Here is a 13,643-nt window from a genome sequence, read left to right on the forward strand (position 1 = left end):
ACTGCATGAACTGAATGAACTTTTGACTGTCCATTGTATCTGGCGTGGAACTCAGCTTTAAAAGTGCCCCTTTAAATAAATCATCCCCGAACGGCCTATAAGTCATTTTCCTCCCTCCCTAAGTTTTCCAGTCGCTCCGTTTTAAGTGGGAACCACATAACATTTATATCACTTGTAGTGATCTTCTCTTTATTTACCCAATCTCCACGTTTGAGCTGCGTTTTAATTTTTAATGGTGCCGTAAGAGTTGTTAACAGTGTTTGAAGGATACATCCTAATATAAACTAATCTAACCCTGCCCTATAAACAAAATAGTGGTCATGGATATCAATGAATTATTAAACTGCATGCTCTTTTATAGGAGTTCTCTGTGATGGAAGAGCCCTTGCTGGAACAGGGAGTACTGCTTTGACCTAATGTTGCTCTCTTGGAGAAAAAACACCTTGAAATGTAGTGCTTAAGGTGGGCAGAGGAAAAAGCAATGGTTAAGCCTTTTGGTTTTAAGCCTTAGTTTTTTATGTATAGTCTCCATGTATAGCTGCATGGACTATGGAGTTTCAAAGGGGAAGTCACACCCCTTTGTTATGATATGGTAAAAATTTATGAATGCTAATTACTTCCTGTTAAATTTAACGGATACAATTTGATATTAAATTTGTGCGATAATTACAAAGAAAGAAAGAAAATTAACAGCTGACTCTGTGGCACCCAGTAAGCAAAAATAGACCTCTAAACGAGGGGATCTCAAGTTCATACCTGGATAAAAGGGGCTTATTCTCCACAGCAGGGAGTTGACATTAACTGGTTACAAAACAGACAATGAGTGTCCCTAGAGCAGGAGCCCCCACCTAGAGGGGGGTTGGGAGGGAAGTTCAAATGGAGACAATGGAAGGGGGTAGGACAGGAAGCCACAGAGAGTGAGAGGGGAGGCAAAGCCGTTCTGAGCTCTGAAATAACTTCTGCCTCCACACAGCTCTTTTACCCCATAATAACCCCAATTATAAGGGGATTTCACTCCATTTTTTTTTTCATTTTTGTGGATACATAATAAAAAATACACTGGATTCAAGAGACATTTAAAAACATTTTTACATTAATGCCATGGGTTGTCAGCCTTGGCATCCAGAGCTCAGATTATAAACCCAAGGGGTTTTATCCTTCTTAAACCTCATCCTTTAGAATAGTAAACAAAGTGGTGTGCCATCCCCTTTCAGCCTGCACAGTCTGCCTTTAATGCAACTTGGAGCTGAAAAATGGATCTAAGTTGGGTGACAGAGTTTCTCGCCAAACATTGGTCTTAGAGCTCAATGAATAGACCTAACCCTAACCCTAACCCCTAACCCTAACCCAATACTGTAAGGTGTTTGATTCATATTGGTTCTCCATAATAAGTGTTCACTCATGATATGATAAGGTACCCAGTGGAAAAGTGTTTTCCAAATGGCATTCGGTAAGTTATTTCAGCTGTTAATTGCTTTCAAGGCTCTTTGAGAGTTAACACCTGGATGCAATAGACAACAAACAGTTACCGCCTGTAATCAAGCTGGTTTAGCAAATGCACAGAGGCACAAGGCTGGTGCATCTGGTTCCTAGTCAGTGCCTGTCTTGTCAGTGTAGAGACGGGAGGAGGTTTTACCCATCCATGTCCACTCTGTTTATTCAGGCATCCCTGGAATGTCCCTATAAATGGGACTGATGTGGTGATGATTTGCCACATGCTGTCATGTTTGTGGCGGTAAATGGCTGAGACGTGCACATGGGTTTGTTGGTGCTCAGCTGGTGCTCAAAAGGTGGTTTCTACTTTACACTGCGCTATAATCTCATAATAATCTCAGGCGCAGACATCCTCGACTAGCTCCACCTCAATCTAGTAAAGACACCGGGCCGCATCGCTAGTTTTCGCACTTCCTCCCCGTTTGCTCGCGTTTTGTATTCAAGGCTTCTGAACACGAGCAGTAATGTTGTGTAATGAGTGGTAACAGGCGTGTGACTAAATAAATACCCTTAGTCTGACACTTTTTACATGTTCCAGCTTGCGAGGCTCTTTTTGCCTGCGTCAACAGCACAGTGATTTTCTGCAGTGTGGCTGGTCGTGCTGAGTACAGCACATAAACGCAGCATCTAGACTAACTTGTTCTCTTTTTTATGTCAGGTTTTTTATCGCCTTGTTTGCGGTAGCGGCGGTGCAGAGAATGTCTTGAATATTCAGTCATATCTCTATGCCTTTTGGTCATGAAAAGTACATTTGTATCTGGAGCACCTAAAGACTCAAAGTACCCTTTTAGCCCCAAAGTCGAGGGTTCGATGTTCGAAATCCCAATGATTCTCAGTTGAGCTAGCCGCGTTGCTGCCCCAGTCCTGTCAAAGAGAGACTGATAGCGGGCCTCTATAATCAATGGCTCTCACTATCATTTTTGGTGTGTCATATATATTATTGGCTATAGTGAAAGTAAAGCAAGCAACATACAGCGTGCCTTACTTGAAGCGCTCTGTGGGTGCTATTTTTGGTGTGTATTCGGGCATACAGGTACGGGATCTGCGTGATCTCAAAGAAAATTCAAGTCACGCTTAAACTTACAATATATTCCATGAGGTGTTTTCCTTTCCTGATGGGTGCGCCGCCATCAGGATGACAATTGTTCTTACTCACAGTCACAGGGCACCAGTGGCTCTCAGTGACTGGGGGAACATGGCAGTGATACTAGCCATATGCCGTAGCCTTCGTAATTATCACGCATTATGCCAGAGGTGTCACATTATGTTAGCTGTAGCAGCAGGTTAGGCTTGACCTTATCATCTGGGAGAGGAGAAGACCAAAACAGCGCCAGAAAATTATGCCCCACACCAGTACGTAAGCCATCATTAGCGACAGAACTGTTTATTCTGGGATTGCCTTATTTTGACCAAACACATAGAGCTTGTTGAATAGTAATTTGGTTGGTACTACAGTGAGCCTCAGACAAAACAGTGTGGGCAATTTGCTTAAGTTCATTAGGCCCGGGCATTCAAAACAACGGTGTAAGCGAAGTCTGGGTTGACCCTGGCTCTCCCTTTAACAATGAATACATTATTGTGTAATCTCCAAAAGTAAGTCAGTTATATAAAATTTAATGAATTATAAATAATGCCCCATTTTCACTGACTGTCCTGCCTGGACTATGGCGATATCAATTATCTTGAAGGGGGTAGATCTCATTCCAGTCTCTATCTGATTTTAAGCATGTCAGTGTGAGGACATAATGGAATTTAAATGAGACCGCTCAAATTGAAGCAGTGATCTGTTGCATGGTGAGTGCACTTCTCTACAGCAACGTTATTTTAATGAATTCAATTCAGTCCACTGCATTGAATACTGACTTACCTCTTCTGTACTATTCGGAGCATTAAGATGTCCTACAGACTGGAGTGACCCATTATGTTCATTATGCATCCATACAGTCTGTTTGATTCATAGGAAACCATTAGTCTGCTGGGCTAATCTTCTTTTGTACACACACGGAGCACTACACAGTTTCTGACATCGTAATTGAGGGGTTATTCAAGTGACAGACCTGGTCGTTTTCCTCCCTCCCTGCTTATGTTATTCGGACACGATATCCTGCTGATAACTGTGGGGAATGCAGATATGAAAGTGAAGGCTCTGTATGATTATTAACATTCGCCGAGGTAGGGCCACAAGTGAAGGCAACGCTACATCATCCAGACCAGAGAGATGGATGAGGGGAGTGAGGGGACGAGGGAAACTAGGCCTCATTGGAAACCCACAAAGTAGCATGCAGCACTGAAAAAAGCCATCCCTGGGTAATTATCTCGCTTGCGCCACTTAAATACAAATGAACATGCTTTTTCACAGCAGAAAGCCACTCGATCATGCCCATTTGCATGTGTATGAGAGTATGGGTGTGTCTTTAGTTGCAAGTGTGTGCATGTGCGTATGCATACGTATGTTCATGTGTGTGCTTTTTCAGTGTATGTATAATGCAAGAGTGTCTTTTTAATCCCGCTGAACGGTCTTGCAACAAAAGCAGCGTCTGCCGCTTCCGCTCGCTCGCTTCCACGTGGAAACCGAAGTTTCGTACGTCAAACAAGTGTTCCTCTCAGTCCACCGCTGTGCTTCCCACCGGCGGTGTGTGGCACAGCTACTCAGCCTGTAGCGCAAGGGCTGACTCTGCCTGACGCTCCCATGGTCCCACGTTTGCTGCCTGCCTGCCTGCCTGCAGGCTGCTCCTTAGGCAGTGCCTCTGTCCATCACTAGAGGGAGTGGGTAGCCTAAAGAATGCTGTAACATGAGCCGCAGGACAGGAAGATGGATGGAAGGAGAGAGAGAGGGAGAGAGAGAGAGAGAGAGATAGAGAGAGGGGAGGGGAGAGAGAGAGAGAGAGAGAGAGAGAGAGAGAGAGAGAGTGAGTGAGTGAGTGAGAGAGAGAGAGAGAGAGGGAGGAAGGGCGCTGTCCATGGTACTGAGCTGAAGTCAGTCTATGTGAATGTACATAGATGATGACTGCTCAATGTTGTATATGTAGAGCAGCATGTATAGTTTCATATATCTCACACTGTGAGTGCGTAGTGTGCGGCTATGCCACAGAGACAAATCCCTGTAGATTTTCTGTGCTTGGCAGATACACTGATCCTAATTAAGATTCTGAGAGAGAGGGAAAAAAAAAAAAAAAGTGTGTGTGCGTGGTTGGGTATGTGTGTGTCTTAAGAGAGGGAAATGTGACAGCAGCAGAAACACCCTGACTGACAGAGAGACAGAAACACCCGCTTAGACTCCCATAAAGTGACTAGCTCATTGCATGCTAAATATTACAGCACATCTCCACTAGCATCTCAAATCCTGTTCCCTCTTTGCCTTCACTCAGAAGTAGATCAGGCCGTGTTTTTCTCTCCCAGCTGCAGCCTGAGCCTGTTTGCTGCTATCCTCCCCTTTCACAGTTCACTTGCCACACATGAAAATGTTTATATGGTCCTAATTGAATTTAGAGCTACATGGTTTACCAGATAGAAATGCATTTGTAGAGCAGGCTGCTACAAGAGAGATAATCCCGCTGGTAAAGATTCCTCACTTCTGCTGCATATCTGTATTTAAGGAGCTTTAGTTTTAGTGTTCGCTGAAAGAGGGAATTTAGGTGGAGCCAAGCTTGGGTGCTTTGCTTTAGGATACAGTGGTCATAGCATGACATATGAGGTTCTTTTATTCATTTTTCCCTAAGCAGAGAGTGGGTAGTCTGCTGACCTTTATCGTTTTTTTATTCTTTATTTTGACAGTAGGGAAGTACAGAGAGGGAGACGGTGGAGGGGTTGCACAGAAAAGAAAGGTCTTGGGGGATTCGATCCTTGACTCCTAAGGCCACAGACTCACTTCCAGATGCAGGGAACTTAACCACTTCAGTATCCCAGAGCTCTTTTATTTATAAAGATTTGTCTTAAGACATTTATGCTTTGCTGTGTAGCACGTATTGGAGAGTGAGAGGAAGGACAGAGAGAGGATGACATGCAACAAAGGTTGCATTCCACATTCAAATCCATAATGTGGTCATTGTTTCCTGACAGCAATGCATGCATCCTATAGATTATAGATACACGGTTATGTGCAAAGGTTGGCTGATTGGTTGGTTTACGCGATGCAGCTAGAATCCAGCTGTTGGGATTAGCTGATGTGTCTAAACAGCCTTTTTTTGTGCAGAATAATAATTTATGTGTAAAGTGCATTGTGCAGTCCACAGGCAGCTCAGCATGAATATGCAGGTCGGCAAAGGTTAAATTGGTCATAAAAGCACCATAATATTGGCATCAGTTGTCTCCACACTATGTATCATGTCTTATTTTCCCCGTTGATAGAATGTCAATACAGGAGTGGGAGCGGCAGTCAAATGTATTTTCCTGTGATGCTGCTTTTCATATCATTTCCATGCCAATCGAGACACACATGAGCCTCCTTGCAACTTGAGGGGGCTGAGTTGTCAACAGTAGTTCAAAGGCCAAGGGAAGTCTAGGTCACCATGCCCCGCCTGAGCTCAGAGTGACGGCCACCCAAGGCATTGAAGTGCTGATAGGAGAGGAAGACAGGTGCTGGGTCAAACCAATCAATGACACATAGAGGAGTCAGGATGCTGTGCAGAGCTAAAAAAAAAAAAAAAAAAAAAAAAAAAAAAAATTAAAAACAGCTCAGGAACAGACCACCAAGTGCTCTGTGTTTCAGAAAAGCTTCTGCAATTTTGTACATGCACAGAAGCCTCATGGTATGTAAAATGAATACAATCTAAATTAAAATCTCTCCCATTCTGCTTGTTGGTAATGGAGCAATTTCATTTCTCACTGCCGTTAACATGAAATTCCATTTTTTTCCAGTGACGGTAATATCCTCAAATGAACCGAATTACTACGGCACTTCCAATAATTATGCTCTAAACAGAGACTTAATGCGAACTAAACAATGCCAAAACAAATGTGCATTTTCGCTTTTCAGTCGAACGGCCATTGCTGATGCAGTTGGTTGCCCACCAAACATTTGTGGTCACGCTGTAAAAATTCACTATATAAGCAATTAATCTTTTCAGAAAGCTAGCAAGCACCTGCGAATCCCGACCTCTTACTCATTCACGAATTGTATGTCCACACGTGCAAGCATACACAGGTGCACGCACACACACTATCTCTCTTAGACACACAAACCTCAAACAAATCCAGTCATAGTTGATGATATTTTCTTATCAGCTGGATATCCAAAAGCCTTGATCCAAAACAACCTATATTCCCACTGACATGGGGGGGGCTGCAGCTTGATGGGGGGCAGGGAATCCATCTGAAAGATCTGAATACACGGGAGTCCGGGAAGCATCATTTCTTGCTCGGCTGCGTCGAGTCATCATGGAGTGGGTAATTCAGCCGAGTGGAAAGTGTTCTATCAGGAAGCAGACAAAGAGCGCGCGCCGGCACACCGAACCGCCACTCATATCCAGACCTCAGACAATAAATCTCGACGAGATAATAGATATTTACAGTAGGAGCGTGATTGGGAACGCCAAGAAGTATGTGCAAGGGGATGGCTGCAACATCTAAAACCTGTTGTTATCTATATTGTTATCAGCATCAACTCCAACTCCTTTATGTCAAGCCAAAGTATTTCATTTCTTGGTACATGCATGCATGTTGTTTTACAAGGCTCGGCGTGTGTGTTTGCATGTGTGTGTGTGTGTGTGCTCATGTATGTGTGGTCGGCGTACATAGCGTGCTCACAGCTTCTTTATTATAGAGAGTGACATGCCGTGTGGGCGGATTCACAATTCTGACCATATCTGCTCCTCGGGCTCCGATGTGCATGGTAGGGGGTGGGATTGAAATTACTAAAAGAGCCCACACCACATTTCTCTGTGTTCCCTCTGGTGCCGCCGCTGTGGTAGAAACTTCTCTCACTCGGATTTATATATCTGCCGTGGATTATTACTGTATGATACAGTTTAGCCTTGGAGCGACTGTAAAGCATAAACTGCAAACCCCAACGCCGTGATCACCGCAGCGGCTCGGGTGTGAATTATCTGCATTAAAATGTTACCTCCCGTCAGCCCAGTAAGCAAAAGGGCGGGGTGTAGAAGTTTGGTGACCCTGCTGTGACCTCTGGAAATTGTGTTTATTCCAAAAAAAGTAGGACACCAGTCAGGGCACACTCGGAGGGACTTTTCTACCCCTGAAGGGAGAACCCCAACCCACCCCCACCACACAGACACACACAAAGAAGCCATTTCTTTACTTCTCCTATGACCAGGGTATGGTGTTGAATTTTATATTTATGTGCTTTATCATATGGTTTTGCCTTCATTCAGGCTTATGCACAGGTATATGAAATAGTCTCAGAAAGATCATGTGTCATGTAATATACAGAGCTGGAAAAATGATGAAAATTTCCACACTTTGAGGTATTAAATTCAGTAGTTTGAAGTATTGTGGACAACAATAGTGCAAATATAATAGATGACATGAACTCAAGACAGTGCTGCTTGCGTAGGACGCAGTGTTTTGTACATATCCCTTTTGAATAGCATTATTTATACCTCATCTAGGCTACCAGCAAATGTCCACCATTACAACTGATTTTTACCATGTGAACTGATTCCAAAAGGCCTAAGCGGTGGCATATGTTTCCCCAAATTAAGGGCTTGTTAGAGCGTGTGAATTGGCTGCGCTCTCCGCGACTCCCCAGATGGATGGGCGATCTCCCCAAGGGACAGGAACTTAAACCATCTTCTGTGCTCCTCCACCTCTTCCTCTCCTCTAAGGGTCCCTCTGTCCACTACAGATATCACACTCTCTTTTCTTCATCTTGTGACCTTGAGAAGACGTATTTTTTCTCCATTAGACACATATAATATTCCCTTCCATCTATCCCAGAAAGGCATTGGCTACACCCCGGGGAATGTGACATTTCACCCCATGTTGGAAGACGACGCTTTATGTTAGAAAATATATCTTTGGAGGGACATTCAGCTTGGTGGACGGTTCATTTCATGCCGCACTTAGAAAACAAGCTCAGAGTCAGCCCCCCCAGCAGGGACTTGGGTGAAATTAGCTCTTTCAAAACAAGGACATCTATTGAGTTGAATATGTATTGCTCCTTGTAGTTGGCGGATCCACAGCCTTGCCTCAGGCACTTGGGGCAATCACTTCTTGCTGGCCTATCAAGCGGGTCCTATCAAGACAGCCTAAAAATGATAATCTCCCTGGAAGCAACTGTGATATAGTAATTAAAAACAAAGCATTTGTTCTCCACAGTGGAATATAAAAGCCTGGGAAGTAAAACCACACTGTGCACTTGCTTCAGCCCTGTGGGAGACAATTAGGGATCTTGTCCTACTTTAGATTCATGGTCATCCGCATGCACTCAGTAAGTGATTTATTGATATAAATAAAGAAATGGTGTAAATCTGGATTAGTAAACACAGCCTGTGTGGTAGTGGTGTCTGGAACCTCCCAGTGTGGATGGTGAATGGCAGAGCTCCTCCGGTCATTTCTCTCCAGGTCTGGCAGGCCTGTGGCGGCCGTGGGCACTGCCTCCATAAATCCAGTGGGGATGAGGGATGAATGCTGATCAATTAGAGTACCGCATTAAAACAGTCAAGCTCAAAGAGGAGAAGGCTTCACGGATGCCATGTCTCTCTGGCACCGGTATGAAACTGCAGCATGAGTTTTACTATCATATATCTTTGTCAGAATTCATTTTCTTCCCCAGGTACATTCTCATGAAGCAGGAGGTCACCATAATGAATTGATTCTAGCAATAATGATGGACTGAGCATATGGATTACAGACTAAAGTAAAATACATTCTACAAGTAAGCTTTGAGGCTGTGTATGGGCAGCTGAATATAATCTATGCACACATGCAGTTTGAACCAACAGCGCATTAATAGTCCATGGATGCACATAGTTACAGTTTAACCAAAGCCTAAAGAAAGAGAAAACCAAACCACCATTATTGACTGCTTAAGACAGAGAAAAGATTGAAGTACAATCTTTTGACCATCAGGGGCAGTGCTGAGCACTTGCAAAATAGAGCAGAATATTTGGCAGTCAATGGGCCTAAATGCTATAAAATAATCATTACATTTGATTTCAAATATTTATCAGTAACTGGACTATTATTGTTACACAGCTCAATATTTATAATGAAGATATGAATATAAGATGATGTGAAATCCATGGTTGTAAAATGATGCAGATTTCAGGAGATTTCCATGAGCATTTAGGCCAGTGTGGTGTTGATTGATTGTATCACCAGAGGAATGAAAAAACATTTTTTTCCAGACCATTAGTTCCAAGTTTCATCCATCTAAGCACACAGAAATGTGCATCATCTTAACCAGCATCTGGTCATTCTCAACAATGCACAAAAATTATTATAATTTAAAGACCTGATTTTATGGAAAAGTCCCATTGATTGATGTTAATTTTACTCTGTTTAGCCCAGTTTAGCGTTCTGTGTGTCCTAGGGTTGGCCCCGGATATAGGTGGAATATCTCCTTATACAAGTTATCTCTGGTTTAATCTGGACAGGCCTGCCGTGTACCCATTTTAACATTCTAACTTGGTGAAAAAAACAGTGCAAAATGCTGTTTCATGTCTTCTAGTATGGGGAGGGGAGATTGTACAGATGTCCAGATGGGGATTTGATGAAGACTATGACACGGGGGGAAGAAGCTAGATTTGTGGCAAATAGTGTTACAGCATGTTCAACCTGAACCTTTTCCCCAGGGGAGTCAATTGAATGGGTGCTAGCCAGGATGAGCAAGGTCAGCTTTAATCTCCTGGTTCTGTTACCTTGGACAACCCGGATGGACAGGAGGTGATTGAGGTGATTGCCAGTGATCCTCCCTGCTGACTGGACAGCGCTCTGCTGAGCTATTATACATTTGTTCCAAATAAATAGATTCAATAGATCAGTGGTTCTCAAACTCTTTTCAGTGATGTACCCCCTATGAAATATTTTTCAGCCAAGTACCCCCTAACCAGACCGTGGGGCGGAATGTCAGGGTTTTTTCAGGATGATGAATTTGAATACTGATATTAAAATTCAGTATTTAATTATGAACTTCCATTTGTATTTTAATGAATATTTATTAGCCTAAATAATTTTTGCAGGAGGCTTGCATGGATGCTAATTTTTAAAATATATATATTTTAAAAATCTCACATACCCCCTGGAGTTCCTCCATGTACCCCCAGGGGTACGCGTACCCCCATTTGAGAAACAGTGCAATAGATGATCGATGTCTGAGTGGCTGATTTGCAATACAAATCCAAAACAAACAAAGACTTCTATTCCAAATGAATTGTTCACCACTGAAACCCACAGAACTCCAATTTTGCCTTAAAGTGTCCCTCAACTAGCTTCAAAGTTAGAAAAAAAATAAGTTTTCATATTGTACAACAGCACATACAGTATATTCTGCATCTGCTGGTTGCACAGTTTATTGAAGCTACATCATGCTCATATTAAGTGAAATATCCAGCGAGACCATGGCTGCAGTATTACATCAAATAGAAAATACCTAGATTTTCGGTGCATAATTTTATACACATCCCCCTGTAATTCAGCAGGACATATTTGGAAACTTTGGCATCTCCACTACAATTTAAAATGCAGGGGGTTTGTACAAAGCTCAGCAGCAATGGCAAACCCACCTGTGGGAGGTGAAGAAGTTAGCTTTACAGACCTTTCTATAAATTAGACATTGATTTCAAGAAGATTTTTTTTTTTTTTTTTTTTTCACGTTTAGTGATGGAGGTGATGTTCTCCTTTCAGTTATGGTCAGAGGACATGATATTCCCTGCGAGGATGATTCATTCGGCTATGTCAACATTTCTTTATCATTTCTCTCTTTATTTCCAGTGCAAAAGACAACCAAGATGGCTCTCTGAAAGCTATGATTAAATCAAGAGGTTTCAGTGTATTCAGTTCTGGGTTATTGAAGTTATACAAGGACATCTTTTCTGAGGATTTGACCTAAGGACAGCTGATCTGTTGAATAAGGACAGAAGTGATTGTGTAACTGCAATGTTAATTTATATCCTATTGACCAGTGTTGTCATGTTAATGATGAATAATGATTCCGTGTTTGTCTAGACAAATTCCACAGAAGATAAATGTGAGGGTAAATTCATTGAGGAATGCAAGTTGATGTGCAACACTTCAGATACATCAGTATGTTAAGGAACATTATCAGTAGCCTTGCTCTCCCTACATCACAGGTGGCAGGGCCTTGATTATGGCCGCTGGACTAAGAGAACTAATTAGTGGGTGATAGGGTGATCTGCATCAACCTGGGCTGATTGGGATGCTATGCGTAACACTGGCCCCAAGCCTGATGATGGGGTGCCATGTGACAGAGCATGTGGCTGACAGCGTACGAGAAGGGAGGAACACAGCGGGAGAGGGAGATTGTTTTGAACTGTCCTGGTAATTAACAGCCTTCACGCCGACTGAAACTCCTCTCCCAGCTCCTCTAATCACACTCGCACCTTCCTGCCTCCTCTCCTGTCTCCCTCGCAGTGTCTCCCTGCATCTCTCTCTCTCTCTCTCTCTCTCGCTCTCTCTCACTAATGTGCTCAAGATCTTTACCTTTCTCCCTCCTCTTTCTCTTCTGAAGGGGCGGAGACGAAAAGAGGGGATACGACGGAGCCATTTTAATTAATGACCTTCAAATTTGCCGGGCTATTTGGCACGGTATCAAATTCAATTAACCCCAACACCCCACCCTCTCATGGCCTCCGTTTCTCCACTGCCCAAACCCCTGCTTATGAGGTCAAGATAAGCATACAGACAATGGGACTGACAATGACAGCACTATATCCCAGCAGTGTTTCTTTACTATTTCACCAGTCTCTTAAGACCTTTTGCTGTGCTTTTACTTGCTGTAGCTATCTGGCTGAAGCTTAAGTTTGAGCAGGAGGAGATACCAACAAGTCCTCCACTTATACCAACACATAGATTCTTTGTTCCAACCCTCTAACATGACCCACCGGAGTGCTTTCTAAATTAGTGGCAGATTTATCATAATGGTTAAGTTAAGGAAAAACTTAAGGTTAAGGTTAGGGAAAGGTTTTTCATAATGGTTAAGGTTGGGAAAAGGTCAGGGTTAAGTTGACAAAATGTTAACTAACAAAATGTTCGTGTCTAATAGTATTAGGTAGCTACCCAAAAACAAACCCTTCTCAGGTCAGGTGTTGTGTGTCTGTCTCCTTACAAAGACACAGTCACTCACTTAATACTATAACACGGTGTCGTCATCTAGGAACAGGACCACTAGAGGTTGCTTAACTTAAAATGTATCTACTGGTTGTAATAAGTTGCTGTATCAACACCCTATGGGACAATGCCAGAGATGGTTGCCTGATGTTGTAGTTCTATTAATTGCCACAAGATGTCTCTGAAAACTCCATATCACTGATTGTTCCTTTAACAAAACTCAGATTTCCATAATTCTCTGGAAAATTGGAATAAGGAGCTACTTCAGTCATGTAAACAGGATTACTATGGGGAGTTGTCAGTTTATGTAATCAAGTAAATGGCTTAATTTTATAATTATTTGTGTTTACTCACAGCATTATGGCACTGTTGTGTGCATGTACTGTAAATGTAGCCAAGTATGGATCACGACAATCTTATAATCACTAAAGGAGAGCAAACTACTGGCAATCAGTGAAATAATGGAAAAAAGCATTGCATTACAAAGTGTGCTGTAACTGCACAAGTTGTTATTGTGTGCATCGTTTTCCAAACTGTCACATCATCATCACTGAGTCACCAAAAGCATGCTGATTAGGAACATATCCAAAAACAAGAATTCGGCTTAAAAAGGGGCATCTGTCATATTTGGGGTGCAGTGTCTTCATATTTTGGGTGCTGGGTATTCATATTTTGGGTGCAGTATATTAATATTTTCGGTGCTGTATATTCTTATTTTCAGTGCTGTGTATTCATATTTTGGGTGCCATATATTCATATTTGGACCCATGTATAGTCACACCTTCTGAATGTCTCCTCCTGAACAAAAAAACAAAAAAACAAAAAAACAGTTTCTTTCTCAGAGAAACCAATTTGGACTCTCCTCTACATTAAGACACTTTCAATGCACCATGGTGGGAATG

At 42.5% G+C, this 13,643-nt stretch overlaps 1 protein-coding gene across 1 annotated transcript in view; it reads left to right on the forward strand.

Moving 5' to 3' along the window:
• sorcs3a (sortilin related VPS10 domain containing receptor 3a) overlaps positions 1-13,643 on the forward strand; it is a 198,620-nt gene that overhangs the window by 7,426 nt on the left and 177,551 nt on the right. The window lies entirely within an intron of this gene.

The sequence above is a fragment of the Myripristis murdjan genome, chromosome 1 (assembly GCF_902150065.1).
Source record: "Myripristis murdjan chromosome 1, fMyrMur1.1, whole genome shotgun sequence".
Lineage (NCBI taxonomy): Eukaryota > Metazoa > Chordata > Actinopteri > Holocentriformes > Holocentridae > Myripristis > Myripristis murdjan.